The 18,516-nt window shown below is 41.3% G+C and overlaps 1 long non-coding RNA gene across 1 annotated transcript in view; it reads left to right on the top strand.

Annotated features, from left to right (window-relative positions):
- Positions 1-5,763, top strand: part of LOC139085246 (uncharacterized) — a 30,347-nt gene extending 24,584 nt beyond the window's left edge. The window contains exons 2-3 of the long non-coding RNA XR_011543445.1: positions 700-849; positions 4,211-5,763. This is a non-coding gene — a long non-coding RNA (uncharacterized lncRNA). The remainder of the gene's footprint in view (positions 1-699; positions 850-4,210) is intronic.
- Positions 5,764-18,516: the final 12,753 nt, after the last annotated feature.

Below are 18,516 nucleotides of genomic sequence, written 5' to 3' on the forward strand. Positions count from 1 at the left end.
AAAAAAAAAAAATCTCTTCTCAGGGTCTTCTAAGGAAGAGGAGATTACAGCATGAGTTTATTTCACATTCTTAAAACCTGGTGATTTTACTTTTTAACTTTATACACTTCTGTGTTATTTGAATTATTCTCTCACAAACGTATTACTTTTGTAATAATCCTTTAAAATATTTTAATGAAAAGTTACAAAGTCTATGTAATAATCTGGAAAAATGTTTATGATATAATGCTAAGGAAAAAAGTAGAAGTATGTGCAGGAGGATAACAACAATGTAGAACAAGACAGTGACAAAAAACAAAATTTATCCATGGAAGACAGACTGGGATGAAACACATAAGAAATAGTGTTTATGCTTACATGGTGAGACTGGATAAGTTTTTTGTTCTTCATATATTTTTATATTTTATATATACATATATATACATTTTTAAAGAGCATATTCTCATTTTTAATGGGTGAGGAAATCGAACCATTCATGTTAAAGGAGTTTAGTCAACTGCAGAAGTTGCCCATGCTAAGAAATGGTTTGTGGGAGACATCTAAGATCAAAGAAGCTGACTGGAGTGTATCCTAAGGAAGGTATGAATGGAATGTGATTATTGTCAGAAAAAAACTAACATTGTCAACTGTACCTTAATGTACCAGGCATGAAGTCATAGTTTAGTGGACATTTGTTTACCTCTATTCTCTTTTTTCCAGCAAGAGTGCCTTTTATTCTTTTGGGCATCCACCCCTCAACAAACCATGAAGTGTCTGGGGTTCCACCTTTGCCTCAAGAGAAACAGCACATGACCTAGGTACAGGCCAATCAGTGCATCACATTCCTCTTGCCTCATGATTGGTTCAATGGTAAGCAAGTAATTTAAGCCTGTTAAATTGAAGCCACTACAAAGAGGCTCTTTTTTGTGTGTGTTGTTCTTGAACTTGAACTTTGTGGCTGCAGCAGCTGTAGCTATCCATGGGGAGCCTGAGAAGTAAGCAACACATGGAGGGGAACAAGTCATTTGAACCCCAATCTGGCCATGGTGAGGCCATGTCTTCTGCCTGCCCTTATATTTTGCAGCTTTGTGAGCCAACACATTGTGTGAGCCAGGTTGAGCTGGGTTTTTAGACACTGACAACCAAAATAGTTCTACAAACTGTGCTTATGGAGGTTTGGTTTAGAAGGAGGACCAGAGAGTAAGAATTTCTTGCCTTTAATCCAGTGCTTTCTTAAGAGAGCTGATGCTGATTCCTGACCTTCATCCCTCTTCACTGGGCAGATGTATTTCTCTCCTGGAGAAATAGTCATTCATTTGGTTAGCCTAGCTTGACGAAAATATCTCACCATGGCACCCAACTCATATTGCTGATTCCAGATTTACCAAACTGTTTTCTGACCTGTGATTTGGCCCCTTGACTGGGTTGATGACCAGGTAGGCGCCCTCCCATGGTCCGTGAACACATTGGCATTACATGTGTTCAGTCAGCCTCCTGTGAGTTTGGTTAAGCAATTAGTTGCTAGAGTTTGAGTGAACTGGAAACCTTGAGATTCTGGCTGCAAAGCTGAGAACAATCTCAGCTCCATGGTGACTCATCATAATCCAGAGGAGCTGACTAATTTAAGACTCCTTGTATCTCTCTTTAGCTTTGACAAGGTCATTCACATAAAAAAGGGTTAAGAAAGGCAGAGTATGCATATTCAGTATGTAATCCTGACAACATTAGTTGGCTCTGGGACATGGCAGACCTGGGTTTGCACTACCACTGTTTTTGGTATAGTCTTGGTCAGGCCACCAGCTCCCTAAGCCTCTATTTTGATTCTTCTACTATAAAGTGGAAATAATAACACTTTACTCATGAGGTTGTTGCAAGAACAAAGTGGAACAATGTATATGAAGCTGAGTACAATAAAATAACACTTAAGAAGTGGATTTTCCATGAAGCTAATGAAACTTCAGGGCCCGAGGAGGGGCTCTGGCAATGTATTCACTTGGTCATATGTTTTTATAAAATTTGCAAATTTAAGATATTTTTGCAATTATTTTTCTTAAATCAGGTCCCCCAAATCTTGTACCAGTACTATCTCTTTTAAACCCCACCACAATGCTACAAGATAGTTATACATCATTTTACAAATGAGGAAACTGAGACTTATGGATATTAAGTAACTTTTCTAAGATCACACTGTGAGTGCTGAAGCCAGGATTCAAACCTAGGCAGTTTGCACCCAGGGAATGTCCAGGGACCATGGCTTGACGGTTCTACCTGGTTTCCCAGATTTGCCGGGGCTGAAGAATAGCCAGGGAGTCCTTATTAAAGCACAGATTCACGGGGCCCACCTCAGAGCTACCAAATTGGGATCTCTAGGGAAGGCCCTTGGAAATCTTTTTTTTTTTAAAGATTGGCACCTGAACTAACAAATGTTTTCCATCTTCTTTTTTTTTCCCCTGCTTTTTCTCCCCAAATCCCCCCAGTACATATTTGTATATTTCAGTTTCACAGAGGAGGCAGAATTTAAAGTGAGCCTTGGAGAATAGACAGAACCTTGCAGAGGAAACAAGGGAGGAAGCTCCACTGTCTATATCTTGTACAAAACAAATGTGATAAAATGAAACCTCTGTAGTTCCTTATTTATGAACTGAAATAGACATTCACTGAGATCACTGAAACAGTAAAGTTATGTCACTTAAAAGAATTTTGGTTAATTTTGCTCCTGGTTAACTGTTGTTGACAAAATTTGGCATCAGCTGAGTCAAAGTTATTATTTTTTTTAAATGAAAGTTCTCAGTTTATTTGAGCAAACACGAAGCTGTCACATTAGGAACCCACCTGACAAAGATCCAGCATGGTCACAGAAGTTTCCAGTCGAAAGAAAACAAGTGCACAGCAACAGTGAAGAACTTTAACATCACTGATGAGCTGGCATATGTTCACACACCACACTGGCACTCTTTTGCCAAAAGTAAATGGAAAAATAAAGCTTTATAACTTGTCGAATCTGGGGAAGCAAAGAAGAAAAGTCTACCACAGGGGCTGCAGATTTTGCATATGAATTGACATGCCCGCAACTAATTTGCCTTGTGTAACATCTGAATGTCCGCTAAACTTTCTCCTAAATACATAGGCATGTACTTCGGAGATTCTAAAACATGGAAAAACCATTTCTTTTTAAGTTTATGTATGGAAATTCTAAACATATACAAAAGTAGAGCAGTGTAAGGAATTCCCATGTACCTATCACCCAGTTTCAACAATTATTAACATTTTACTAATTTTGAGGAGCAGTTTAAAAATCCAAGACGACCAGTGCTTAGCAGTTAAGGAATCTGAAAGGGTTAAAACGGTCATTCAAATAATTTGGGAGAGAAAAATAGCAGCTTTTAGGTAAATTTCCTAAATGATTTGGGCAAGAAATTTTTTTCTTTTTAATAAGGAAACCAGTGTAAAATAGAAAAAGATAATGTTAACTTTTGGAATAGCTCTTTTGCGTAATATCACTTCACTCAAATCCCCCAAATACTATACTATATGAAGGGAAAGCTGTTCTCTGTACCCTTCCTTCTGCAGCCCAAAGGACAAAACAGTTCAACTCAATTCCCTTTGCAGACGCTGCGCTAGACCCTGTGGGGAGCTCCCCTGCGCTAGGGGACACTAGAGGGAAGAGTTGCGAAGTTTGACCAGTTATTTGACAGGCTTTATTGAGACACTGGTGTTTGAGTGGCATCTTTAAGAGTGGATTCTATGTCTAAAAGCAGACATGGAAGGGGGCAGAATCTCAGGCTGAAGGAACTGCATGTACGAAGATGGGAGGCAAGAAGGTACAGGGTGAGTTTGGGGGTGTGGTTACATTATAGTGTTTGTGATGGCAAGGCAATTCAAATGCTGGAAGAATCTTAAAGGTGACATCGGAGAGCAGAGGTTAAAGCCATAGGTTCTGTCTACAGACAGACTTGTCTGGTTACCTACCACCTTGGCTAACAGTGCTTTTTGTCAACCAAAGAGCCATTCCCAATGTGTTTTCCTTGCTGGTAGTGCTGCCTCACTCTCTAAAGGCTGAACATGCCAGATACTAATTTACTAGTCTCTCTTGCAGCTAGGGCATGGCCATGTGATCCAACTCTGGCCAAAGAGACCCGAAGGGAAATCTGCAGCGGGACTTCTGGAAAGAGTTTTCTCCCTAATAAAAAACGACTCTAAAGCAAAAACTTCTTTTTCCCTTTGAACACAGTTGTATGACAGTGTGAGCTTTGGAGCTATGGCAGCCATCTTGTGACCATGAAGGCACAAGCTGAGGATGAAAGCCAACATGCTGAAGATGGCAGAGGAGGAAGACAGAAAATGATTCAGTCCTTGTAGACATCATTATGCCACTCTACATATGCCTCCCCTATGTGTGGAACTTTATATTTTGTGAAATAATACACTTTCCTTATTGTTTAAGCCATTTTGAATTCCCTAACCCCTGGGTAATATTAGCCCAGAAAGCAGAAAAGAAAATAAATAATTCTCCTACTTAGGTTATTTCTTCTTTGCAGCCTTTTCTTGACTTTTTAAATTAAATATTTAGAACATACAAGTACATAGAGAGAGTAACAACAATTCTTCTATATTTTTGAAAAACCTCATGTCTAGCCAAAGCATACACTAAAAATAAAAGGGCTTATGGGAAATACAGAGTTAGGAACAGGCCACTCAAAATCTTAAGAAGTTTGTAATTAGAGCCCTGATGACAAAGATAACCATCCTAATAAAGACCCGGGCACAGTTCACTCTCCACTGGCATTTGCAGCCAACCACATGGCCGGGCCTTTCTTTGCAGCCTTATATCCGGGCACTCTTGTTTCCTCTTTAGAGATGAGGGTCCTTAAAGACGTTTGCTTCCAAAAGAGACTATTTTCACCAAAATTAAAAATAAATCTAGAAGCAGTTTTTTTCCGAGGAAGATTAGCCCTGAGCTAACTGCTGCCAATCTTCCTCTTTTTGCTGAGGGAGACTGTCACTGAGCTAACATCCGTGCCCATCTTCCTCTACTATCTATGTGGGATGCCTGCCACAGCATGGCATGCCAAGTGGTGCCATGTCCATACCTGGGATCTGAACTGGTGAACCCCAGGCCACCGAAGCAGAACGTGCGCATTTAACTGCTATGCCACTGGGCCAGCCCCCTAGAAGTAGTTTTCTTAAATCACTTCATTTAAACATAAGGAGAAGTATCTTCATAATTTCTGATCTGTACTCTCAACTTCCCCAGGTTAATATAGTGAAAAATGTAGAGCTTCTTGAAGCCACTAAGTCAGCCACTATATCCACTAAAGGAAGGTGCTTTTGTGGGATTTTCAGCTTTTTCCTTAGGGACCTCAAATATGATGAAGGCTTTCTCTTTGTCAGAAAGCTTGCCCTGATGACTTCAAAATATTAACATACTGGAAAAATCGCATATAAACCAACTTGGTTTCTGTGTTATGTTGATACCATTCCCTAATCACCTTTCACATGTGAGCCAGTAGTATTAAAAGAACACCAGTTTGGTTAAAATGGTCAGTTTTACGTTATGTGTATTTTACCACAATTAAAAAAAAAAGGACTAACTGGGCACATGAAACAAACAAACAAACTGAGGACTGAAAAGAGCTCTTGTTTATGTGGGCTATATCTATCAGTGTTTATTAGTTATTAAAACTGAGAAATTCAAAAAACAAACACTGGTGTGAACAGATGGTGCTACTAACACTCCTGTACCCATCACTCAGCTTCAGAAATAAAATTCCTAATGTCGTTGAATTCCCTCGTGTGTCTCTCCCTGAATGCATTGCTTCTTTGTCACCTCCAAGTAGCAACTATCCAGGATTTGGTGTTTATCATTCCCGTGTCTTTATAATTTTTTCCAAATTTGGATACATCCCTGGAGACATACAGTTTTAAAATAAGCCAATGCAATCATACTATATGTAGTATTCTGCAATTTTTATTGGTTATTCTTGGTTTGTTCACCCTTACAGGTGCCCTTGGTCACCCACCCCCTCCCAAATCAGGGGGTCACTTCTCCCTAGTACTTTATTAGCATGCCTGATGTCTTGCTTCTAGTCCCTTTCAGAAATTATGGTAGGACACTGTGAGATAACGGAAAATATATATTGGTCTCTGCCCCTCTTCCTGACACAGCACTCTTGAAACCTTTGTAATTTCCTGGGTGATAGGAGTGTCTTTTGTTCTAATGAGGTAACTCTGGGTGGGCTCCCCGATAGCTCCTGGTTGAGGGCTGGTTACTGGAAAGACCAAGCCATGATTAGAGCTTGGGATTTTCATTCCTGCCCACCGTTCTCTTGAGAAGGGAGAAGGGCTGAAAATGGAGTTAATGACTGATCATGCCTATGTGAGGAAGCCTCCCTAAAATCCCAATAGTGTGGGGTTTGGAGAGCTTCCAGGTGGGTAAACACATCCACACCTGGAGGGTCACGCACCCCAACTCCACAGGGACAGAAGCTCCCGTACTTGGGACCCTCCCAACACCTTCCCCTATGTATCTCTTTGTCTGGCTGTTCATCTGTATCCTTTATCATATCCCTTAATAAACTAGTAAATGTAAATATTTCCCTGAGTTCTGTGAGCTGCTCTGGCAAATTAATTGCATCCAAGGTGGGGGTCATTGGAATCTCCTATCTATAGTCGGTTGCTCAGAAGCACAGGTGATAACCTGGGCTTAGCGACTGGCATCTGAGGTGTTGGGGAGGGGGTGGAAGGGGGCGGGCGGTTTTGTAGGACTGAGCCCTTAACCTGTAGTATCTGACGCCATCTCTGGGTAGAGAGTGTCAGAATTGAGTTAAATTGTAGGACACCCAGCTGGTCAGAGACTTGCTTGTTGTGAGGAAAAACCTGCACACATTTGGTGACCAGAAGTATCAGAAGTGAAGTGTTTTGTGTGAGTAGTGAAAGAAACAGACAGGAGACAGACTGAACTGAGGTTCTTCCCTACAGCAGGAGGGAAAGACGGGGTTTTTCATTTTAGACACATACTCATCCAACCCAACACATACCCTTCTCTCTCTCCCTTGGGGCTCCCTCCCCTGAAGGAGGTCCCTTGAGGGCGCTTCTTGTAAAGTGGGCCCTACTTTTCTTGTCCTTTCGTACTGGGAAAAGTATAGAATAGATAGAAACCGCTAAGCCCAGGAGGTCCCTTGTCCAGAATTACTCATTTGTGGACTCAGCATGTCCCCAGCCATGCCAGGACAGAGCATTACTTTTGAATTGGAGGTGCATTGGAATCAGAATAGGTTTAGAATTAGATCTTAGCACACTTAAATATTCACAAGAGGAGGAGCAGCCACTATTGACGAGAACAGTCTGGCTGGTGGATCTGCCCAGTTTTAGGCTGGTTAGCTAACTGGGATCCTGGAATAGGAAGCCCCAATTCCTCCCACAAAGAGAGGAAAGCTGGAAACAAAAGAAGCGAGAGAGGAACTGCAAAAAACTCACTGAGGTCAAAACCTCAACCTGGTATTTTGCACAATAAGGCCTGACAATGTTTTCTTGTTTATGTCAGCTTTCTTCTCTTAGCCTGGCTTACTGGCTTTTACTTAATTTTGATGCTTCTGAGTTAATTTATTCAACTTTATTATCCTTTCTATATGCTATAGACTGGATGTGTGTCCCCCCAAAATTCAAATGTTGAAATTCTAATCGTCAATGTGATGGTATTTGGAGGTGGGGCCTTTGGGAGGTGATTAGGTCACGAAGGTGAAGCCCTCGTGAACGGGATCAGTGCCCTTATAAGAGACCCCAGAGAGACCCCTTGCCCTTTTCTTCTATCTGAGGACACAGTGAGAAGATAACGATCTATGAACCAGGGAGTAGGTTCTCACCAGACACTGAATCTGCCAGCACCTAGATCTTGGACTTTCCAGACTCCAGAACTGTGAGAAAGAAATTTCTGTCATTTACAAGGCAACAAGGCACCCGGTCTGCGGTACCCTTTTACAGCAGCCTCAGCAGATCTTCACGGTTCTGTGCTTAATGCATCCAGACTGTTGTCCTAGTATTTCCAGGTTAGAACCTGTGGATTGTCTCATTTGCATACAGATTGGTTTCCATAACACAGAGCATTGGTTGACTATTCACAGAAGACTCACTACCAGGGTAAACACTGCCGTATGTTCCAGTCAGCTGTCTGGGGAGAGCACAAAAGGATTTCGGCATACCGTTAGAGAAACCACTTGTAAAACTCAAATGACCACGTTAGGCTCATCAAGGAGTCAGGATTGGTTTTGTTTTATACCATATGGGATGAAGAAAATAGAAATGTCAATAGAGCTCATTAAGGGTATTGTTGCCAGCTGCTAAGAAACAGAAGTAGACTACTCTTGGTATTTGGTTTAAAGCTGGACAGATTTGCTTTTTTATAGGGCCAAATCTTTATCTAAAGTAGTCATTTTCTTTTAAAATTGAATAAAATCTCTTCACAGAAAAAAATTATTATATTATAGTAGCCTCCACTAGGATATCCTCCTGCCAAGGGCCCCATCTAAGTGTATAAAACTGTTAGGGAAACAAGGGTAATCAGGATGGGTTTCATAATACTTGCATATGGGCTGTGGATTCTGGAGCCTGTGCCTTGGCAACTGAAGAATGGTGATGACTGTTGATCTCTGATGTACTCCTTTTTTTTTTTTTTTGAGGAAGATTAGCCCTGAGCTAACATCTCCTGCCAATCCTCTTCTTTTCTTTTTGCTGAGGAAGACTGGCCCTGAGCTAACATATGTGCCCATCTTCCTCTCCTTTATATGTGGGACGCCTCCCATAGCATGGCTTGTCAAGCCGTGCAAATATCCACACCCCGGATCCGAATGGGCAAACCCTGGGCCACTGAAGCAGAACGTGTGAACTTAACTTCTGGGCCATGGGGCCAGCCCCTTTAATCAAGAATTTAATCTCTCTCTCTCAACAACCACAAGCCCATTCTAATGACCCATGACCTGTACAAAGACAACAGCAGAGAAGAGAGACACAGAATCAGAGAAAAGGGCAGGACAATGGTGAGGGCTATGTTCTACAAAGAACCATTTTTTTTATTGACTTCTTTTTCACCCTCAAAATTCATTTTTACCTCAAAAGTGAGAAAAACCCTGAAATAGCAATAGGAAATAATGAGGAGGTGGCCTAAACTGCCCAGAAGGCAGTTCTGGAAGCTAAATTGCATTTCTTAGATTCATACTCTATTGCAGAATTTCTGACATAAATGTGTTTTGACGGTAGAAATGAACATGTATTTTAAAGTTATGGGACCTCATAGATTTAACGGAATGAGCACTGGACCAGGAATCAGGAGACTCGGCATTGAATGGTTTCACCCAGCCATTTATTTGCTTTGGTTTTTTTCATTTACAAGATGAAATACACCATCCACTGATGAATTAATAAATAAAATGTGAAATATCTACATAATGGAATATTATTCAGCCATATGAAAGGAATGAAGTACTGACACATGCTAAAAGATAGATGAGCCTTAAAAACATTACGCTAAGTGAAAGAAGCTAGACACAAAATACCATGTATTATGTGATTCCATTTACGTGAAATATCCAGAATAGCTAAATCTACAAGGACATAAAATTGATTAGTAGATTAGCTAATGGGTATGGGGTTTCCTTCTGGGGTGATGAAAATGTTCTAAAATTGATTGTGGTGATGGTTGTATTAATATTTTGGTGTATTTTCTTTTGTTTTATTTTGGTGAGGAAGATTGGCCCTGAGCCGACATCCGTTGCCTTCCTCCACTCTGTATGTGAGATGCCACCACAGCATGGCCTGAAGAGTGGTGTGCAGGTCTGCACCCAGGATCTAAACCTGCGAACCCCAGGCCACGGAAGCAGAGCATGTGAACTTAACCACTACACCACCAGGCTGGCCCATGTTGTATTCATTTTTATAGAAAAAAGCCATTGAATTGTACACTTTAAATGGGTGAACTGCATGGTATGTGAATTATATCTCAATAAAGCTATTTTATAAAAAAGAAAGAAAGAAAAAAATGAAACAGTAATTTCTACCCAGCTCAGATAAATTGTGAGGCTCAAATGAGTTGTTTTACAGATGAGAAAAGTATTTCAAACTACACAATGATAATAATATTTAGACGTCATTATGTCCTTAAGTTGGAAGCTGATATACTAAAAGAGTTCCCCAGTGATAACTGGCATTTCTATAGACCAGAGAGGCAGAACTACTTACAGCTTACAGAGAGAGCAGCTTGAAGTTCGAGACAGTGATGAGGGGCGGGAACAATAGCTGGTCTGTAAACTCCTTGAGGTCAGGGATTGTTTCTGTCTTGTTCTCTTTTGTAATCCCAGTGCCTAATGCAAATTCTGGCTCAATACATGTGAATGAATGAGTAAATGAATAACAAACGAACAAGTGGAGAAACTCACGAGCTGAGGGTCGCTGAGTGAAATGATGAGTCCCCTTCACCCAGCCAATAAACCATTTTGCCAGCCAACACATTCCCCTTCTTGCTTTGATGCTGATAGTGACTGGGGGATTTGGGTGTTATACTTCTTCCATTGCCAAGGGAGTGCTAATTCTCTTTCAAGTGTGGCAGATCACCAGTGGTTCTTATTTTTCCTTAAGACTGCAAAGATTATACAGCCGAAAGCAGTTACGGAAGATTGACCATCGTCCATATCCCCAAAAGATTTTGGGGCCAGATGGGCTCAGGGGGTGTTTATGATGAGGATCAAGGCTGCCCCAGGGAGAGAAGCCCAAGGCCTCCTGCCCTACATATCGATCTGTATCATCCTCCAGGAAGCATAGGACGTCCTGACCTGATCCGATCTGATTCTTATCCAAAGTTATAGGACCACCCAATAACCAGACCCCACCTGCAATGACACCATTGTAATGATTTTTTTCATGATCTTTCCTTTGTATTGTAAAGAAATAACTCACATACCTATACCTTATAAATTTAGCCCTGCTCTCAACCCATTGTAGCTCTTCACTGCCCGTTGGTCCTGTCCCCGTGCTACTCCATGCTATTCTCAGAATAAAGGAGCACTACTGCCAGAAAAAACAAACAAACAAAAAACAAAAACAATAACAAAAAGACTGCAAAGAGAATGTTTTACTCTATGTAAACTTTATCAGTGTCATGGCTGAGATTCACTTCATCTTCTGTGAGTTGTGATGAGCCAAGGAAAGGGTTGGTCTGCAGAACAAAAGCATCATGAGATCTGCTCTAGTATGCTGGCAGCACGAGGGCCTGTGGGGCAAGCTTGGAGATCTGCTTTGCTGCAAGACAAGGGCAAACTTTCATAAGGTGGTTTGGAGTTAGGGCAACTGGTTTGTGTGGTCCTGGCATTGTGACTTACTGTGATGGGGACAGGAGTCATCAACCTCAGGGAGAAGGAATTACTTTATTTTTCCATTTTTACCAGTCGGGATAGGCCCAAGTTGGCATCTTGGCAAACCAGTGCCACTTGTAGGTGAAATCAAGGGGGAGAGTAATCCAAGGAAAGAACTCTCCACTTCCTACTATGGGATCTTGGGATTCTAAGAACTTTTCGCTAAACTTTTTAAAAAAACTCTTGCCATCCAAGGAGCTCTAATTAGGACCCCTGTGAAGGATGACTCAAGTTTTACACCTAAGTAAAAACTGTGAATATGCAACTGATGGACTTTAGGATCCAGACAGCTCAGAGCAGGAGCTACTTCATTAAATCCCCGGATATTTCCATTTAGAAAATAAATCTAGCATAAGAGAGATTTCCTCATGATGGGGAAAAAAGGATACAATTAGTTAAGAAAAGATCTAGAACACACAGTGTATCTTAACTGGGTGCCAAAGCCTTCTCACAGATGGATGGACTCCAGATTTTTCTATTCATGCTCAGACAGGAAGTCCTTCCTATCCAGGAGACTTGGCAGCAGTGACAGCAGAAGCCTTATACAGGAAGGGACTTTTCTTCACCTTTTCTCTCCTTATACTTCTAGTCACTTTCTTAGACAACATGTCCTGGAGCTAAACAGCATAAACTCTAAACTTCAAAAACCTCCACAAAAAATTACTTGCCTAAGGGAACTGTATGTACCACATAAAGTAGATTATCTTGGGACCGGCCTGGTGGCGCAGCAGTTAAGTGCACACATTCTGCTTTGGCGTCCCAGGGTTTGCTGGTACAGATCCCAGGTGTGGACATGGGACCACTTGGCAAGCCATGCTGTGCTAGGCATCCCACATAGAAAGTAGAGGAAGAGGGGCATGGATGTTAGCTCAGGGCCAGTCTTCCTCAGCAAAAAAAGGAGGATTGGCAGCAGATGTTAGCTCAGGGCTCATCTTCCTCAAAACAAACAATAAAAGTAGATTATCTTTCCATCCCCTCCTCCACTTATTTCTTCCTAAACAGACATATAAAAAGCCAGGAAGCCAACAAAGGAACAAATAAACACAAACCACCAGTAGAACCAGCCCACTTAATAAAAAATCTCCAAATCTCTAGCCCCTTGTATTTGTTTAAAGACCTTAAAACATGTTTAGCTATGATTTTTCATTATTCTGCCTTTGATGTCATTTATTTTTGATTATTATGATCATAACCTGAAGACCAGGGACCCGTGACTCAGGAGACAGTTTGAATGATCTTAAAGCACGGATTTTGGAGTTAGGCAGAGCTAGGCTGGAATCAGGCTCCATGTTGACCAGCTGTGTAAGTTGGTGAACTTGGCAAGTGACTTAGTCTTTCTAATCTTCATCTGTAAAATGAGGAAATAATATTTGCCTCAGATTCGCTGTAAGAATCTAATGAGATTGTCTACCTACTTGAGAAAATAATCTAGTATAATCTCATCTCCATTCCTATCTACACCTTTCTCTCCAGATAACCAATTCTATTTGTTTCTTATCTCTCCAGTGTTTATGCAAATATAAGCAAATATTTTAAATGTATAATATATATATTATACTTATATGTATAAGTATGTTCTTCTTTTGCCTTCTTGCTTACATTAAAGGAGGATACAACTGCTCTTTACCTTGTTTTTTTTTAACTTAATCTATCTTGGAAAACTTCCCATTTCAGTACAAGGAGAGCTGCCTTACTCTTTTTTTTTTTTTTAAACAGCAGCATGAGATTCCATCATGTGGTTGTAGCACAGTTTATTTAACGATCCGTTATTGGAAGACATCTGGATTATTTCCAAACTTTTCCTATGACAAATAAAGCTGCAATGAATATCCTTGTACATAGTGTTATTTTGCATGTGTGTGAGTATATCTAAAGGATTCATGCTTTTTTTTCTTATTTTTTTTTTTTTTGGCTGAGGAAGATTAGCCCTGAGATAACATCTGTGCCAATCTTTCTCCACTTTACATGTGTGTCGCCACCACAGCATGGCTGATGAGTGGTGTAGGTCTGCGCCTGGGATCCAAATCCATGAACCCGGACCACCCCAGCAGAGTATGCTGAACTTATCCACTATGCCATGGGGCCAGCTCTGCATTTGTAATTTTTCTAAACAACTTTATTGAGGTATAATTTAGATGTTTTTTGTCAAATTGCCCTCCTGTGGGGCTGTGCCATTTGGCACTCCTCAGCGTTCTATAAGAATGTGCACTAAAATCCTAGAAGTGGGTACTTCCAGAAAGCAGGGGTGGAGGATCCAGAGAGGATTCTGACTTTCTTTCTTTAAAAATTACCATATAGTTAAAAAAAATTTTTACACATGGATATATTCTTATGGTAAAACATTTCAAGCAGTAGAAATACATAGTAAGAATTAAAGCTCTCCTTGATCAACACTCTTTGCTTCCCTGCAACCAATCCCAGCCATTCCCATGTTGTGAACTCTTTCACGTGTCAATTTCCAATTGCCAAATCCAGTGGCTATTTCTTTCTTCTTCTTCTTCTTTTTTGCTGAGAAAGATTAGCGCTGAGCTAACATCTGTTGCCAATCTTACTCTTTCTTTGCTTAAGGAAGGTTAGCCCTGAGCTAACATCTGTGCCAATTTTCCTTCACTTTATATGAGGTTTGCTGCCACAGCATGGCTGACAAGTGGTGTGGGTTGGCTCCCAGGATCCGAACCCATGAACCAGGGCCACTGGAGTGGAGTGCACTGAACTTGACCACTACACCACGGGGTCGGCCCTTCCAATGGCTATTTCTCAATCCCCGTCCTCCTTGAGACTTCCAAAGATCTCTTCCCAACATTCTCTCTTCCTTTGGCTTCCATGACATAAACATTCTTTTGGTTCTCTCATATTTTTTCTGATCCTTTACCATCTTCTCTTTCTTTTCTTGTCTTGAAAAACAGGCATAATAACATGCAATATTTATTTAATATTTAAGAACCAGAGAATCCCAAACCACAAGGAGCTGCAGGTCTTGGTGTGGCAGATTGAAAAGGATCTGAAAAGGCAGCTGCAGAAATTCTCCCCATCTCTCCAAGTGCGTTAGCCTGCTGGGGCCGCCACAACAAAATACCACAGGCTGAGCGGCTTAAACAACAGACATTTATTGTCTCGCAGTTCTCGGGGCTGGAAGTCTGAGATGAAGGTGTTGGCAGGGTTGGCTCTTCTGAGGCCTCTCTCCTTGGCTTGTAGACGGCTGTCTTCATATTTACATGGTGTTCTCCCTCTATGTGTGTCTGTCCTAATCTCTTCTAACAAGGGCACTGGTCATACTGTGTAAGGCCCACCTTGATGGGAAGGACAGCAAAGTCATACTGTAAAGGAGCATGCTCACTGTCATAGGCTGAACTATGTCCCCCCCTCCCCCCCTCCCCAAATTCATGTGCTGAAGTCACAACCCCTAGTACCTCAGAATGTGACTGTATTTGGAGATGGGGTTTTTAAAGAGGTGATTAAGTTAAAATGAGGTCTTTAGGGTGGGCTCTAATCCAGTATGACTGGTGTCCTTACAAGAAGAGGAGGAGATTAACACACGGACACACACAGAGGGAAGACAATGTGAAAAACAGGGAGGAGAAGATGGCCATCTACCACCCAAAGAGAGGGGCTTCAGAAGAAACTGACCATGCTGACACCTTGACCTTGGACTTCTAGCCTCCGAATGGTGAGAAAACAATTGCTCATTGTTGAAGCCGCTCAGTCTGTGGTACTTTATTATGGCAGCCCCACCAAACTAATACAAAGGATTATGCCAGTTGCTTTACAATAAGTCAAGAAAAAAACATTTCAGCAAAGAACTTTATGTTTGCAAACATGAACTAGGAAGGGCCCATCTGAGGATCCCTGTTCGCAGTGCATCTTCCATTCTAAGGAGAGGAACATGGCATATGCAGCAGAAGGGAACAAGTTCCCCTGCCCTTTCACACACCGCCACAGGGCAGGCCCCGGCCTGGGGCCAAGATCATCCCTGCCAGGATGTCAACCGGCACTTAAGCAAAAAAAGAAAAAAAGAGAAAGAGAGAATGCAAGAGACAGATTTTGAGCATATAATGTAAAAGGGAAAATGATCTTTTCTTCCACTAACTGATAGGCTTGGAATATCCCAAAGATATTCTTAAAGTAGCCAGGAAGATATCTTTGACTCAAAATCATGTCAGTGACTTTAAAAGAGAACGTTATGCCGGGTTTTAAAAAGTGTGCAGATCTCTGCAGCCATTCTTCTTACAACATGTAGAGTTACTGGTTCTCAATTAGTTGTCTTATTAAAAGGATTCACAGGGCTCCCTATTATTAGTGTACATTATTTTTCTCGATGCTTCAGACACTTTGGAATTTATTTTACTGTTGTCATAGAAACCGAGGTCTGTAATAAGCAGCTCTTTTAATTCTGATAATTAGGCTTACATAAAAGAATATTTTAATGAGGTGAAGAATTTGGACAGCCCAGCTAGAGGACTGGTGGAAGAACCTTGCTCTTCAAATGGTTACAACATTAGCTTAGATTGTCCTTTCTTACATTTGCTGCCTTTGCCAACCGCTGAGTGTTCATTAGTCAGGCCTTGCTAAGGATCTGAGGTTTTCCATAGATTGGAGGTTTGCTTATTTCTTAGAAACTGCAATTCTATCCACCCCAGTCTCCCTCTTCTACTGGGCTGCTCTCCTGGTTAGAGGGAGATGCCACTTCTCCTTTTTACTGTAAATCAGAAAAAGTCTATGTTTACCTTTAAGCCTCACAGACAATAAAGACTCCCTTTTCCTTTTTTTTTTCAGTCAGTCAAGAAAAAACAATTATGCCTTTCTACATATGGGACATTTGGAAGCCATAAATCTTCTCTTTCTTATATTCACTGCCTATAAAAATATTTTGGAAGACAATTAGTTTTAGCGATAGGTAAATCACGCACATAGCACAAAAATCGAGAGGCAGACAGTGAAATATTCATCTTCTTTCTATGCCTGTCCCCAGGTGGCAACCATTGTTACTTGTTTCCTTTGTATTCTTCCAAAGCTACTTTCCACAATCAAATGCACACATACACACAATGGCAGCACATTATGAAGACTGCACTGTACCTCGCTTTTTTCACTTACTGCTGAAAAATTTGGATGCTCAAATTTGGATGCTATTCTATTTCATTACATAAACAGCCCCCTCATTCTTTATAAAGGCTTTTCTCTGTAATTATTCCACAGTCATGTACTGAGTTCTACACGCATCGTGTGGGGCCTTGGCCATACTGAGGTGAGGACCACAAAGTCCCCACTCTCAGGAGCAACACTAGTAGAAGAGGCAGCCACCTGCGGAAGTGACCACTGTCCAGTGCACAGCGCTGCGATGAGTCAGGTGGAAGGGGAGGTGGAAGCATGCAGAGGCAGCCTGGCTTTGCTCAGAAGGGTCACAGGGGTTCCGAGGCAACATGCTTGTGCAGCATCTTGAAGAGTAAGCTAGGTGCCCCCAGGTAGACGAAAGGAGCGAGTTCACTTCAGGTAAAGGGAACAGTTAGTGCCAAGTCCTCAGGAGAAGAGAACGACACGGTGTTTTGGGGAACTGAAAGTGGTTTGTTATGGCTGGACAGCAGGGTGTGTGTGTGTCTAAGTTAGACTAGATCAAAGGCTCTCAAACTTTTTGACCACAACCAAGAGTTAAGAAATACATTTTACATCACTACACAGTGTGATGTAAAAACGGAAACCAAATTTTATGAAACAATATCTTTCTTAAAGGTACTGTTTTTTTTCTACTGAATTCTAGTCTATTTTTTTAAATGCCAGTCATGACTCACCACATTGATTTTACAAACCACTGATAGGCACTAACTCCAAGTTGGAAAATTCTGGACTATATACTGTTTAAAGACTCTGATTGTCTATAAACTCAGCCTTTCCCTGATTTACACAACTGCCACCACTTTTAAAGTTAGAATAGATTGACAAGAGTCAGGAAGCTTATTGGGGTATTTATTCAGCACCTACAATGTCTTAGACATTAAGCTACATGCTAGAGGTGCAGTGGCAAAGCAAAACAAAACACAGTCCTCACCCTCACAGAACCAAAAAATGGTCTCACAGATGAATTATTTCCAGCAATAATTTAAAAATGATTATCTTAATATAGAAGTAAAACATGTCTATTGTAAAAGAAGTTCAAACTGCGTAAAAGAATGTAACATACTAATCCTCTCCTCCTATAAACAAAAGAAAAAAAATCCCTTTACCTTTTTGTGCATAAAGTTTGGCATTTATTTCATTAGGATAGAAGGACTGAATTTCAGGTTGGTTGAATCTTTGACCTCTTGGGAAGTGTTTTGGGGGAGTGCAACCCAGTTTCCCAGAGTTTGATCACCCCTATTATGATGGTTAAGTTAATGTATCAACTTGACTGGGCTAAGGGATGCCCACATAGCTAGTAAAATACTATTTCTGGGTGTGTCTGTGAGGGTGTCTCTGGAAGAGATTAGCATTTGAATAGTAGACTGAGTAAAGATTATCCTCACCAATGTGGTGGGCATCATCCAATCCACTGAGGGCCTGAATAGAATACAAAAGCAGAGGAGGGCTGACTTTGCCTCTCAGTTTGAGCTGAGGCATCTTCTCCTGCCCTTGGATATTGGTGCTCCTGATTCTTGAACTTTCTGACTCAGGGAGGGACTGACACCATCACCCCCCTTCCCCATTCTCAGGCCTTTGCACTTAGACAGAATTATGCCACCAGTTTCCCTGGGTCTCCAGCTTGCAGATCATGGGACTTCCTGGCCTCCATAGCCACATGAGCCAATTCCTACTATAAATCTCTTCTTATATATCTCTATATATCCTACTGGTTCTTTTTCTCTGGAGAACCCTGACTAATACACTTATTTTGAGAGAATAGGTCTAATCAAGTTTCTGATCCAGAAAAGGTGAGGCCCTGAGCCTTTGGTGCCTCACCTTGGTAAGGCCATTTTGCAATGACATCCTACCGAGCAGCCAGCCAGCTGGTGTCTCCATAGCTTAACTGCAACAGGAAAGCTTTCAGGTGACTGAGGACACTGAACAATGCTAGGACTGCTGAGATGACATAATCACTTTGTGCATACTTGCCCAGATGTCTTTTGCCTGATTCCCCCAAGGCTGTGCAGAGAGATTAGACTAAGAT

Source organism: Equus przewalskii, chromosome 8, assembly GCF_037783145.1.
Source record: "Equus przewalskii isolate Varuska chromosome 8, EquPr2, whole genome shotgun sequence".
In the NCBI taxonomy this organism is placed as follows: domain Eukaryota; kingdom Metazoa; phylum Chordata; class Mammalia; order Perissodactyla; family Equidae; genus Equus; species Equus przewalskii.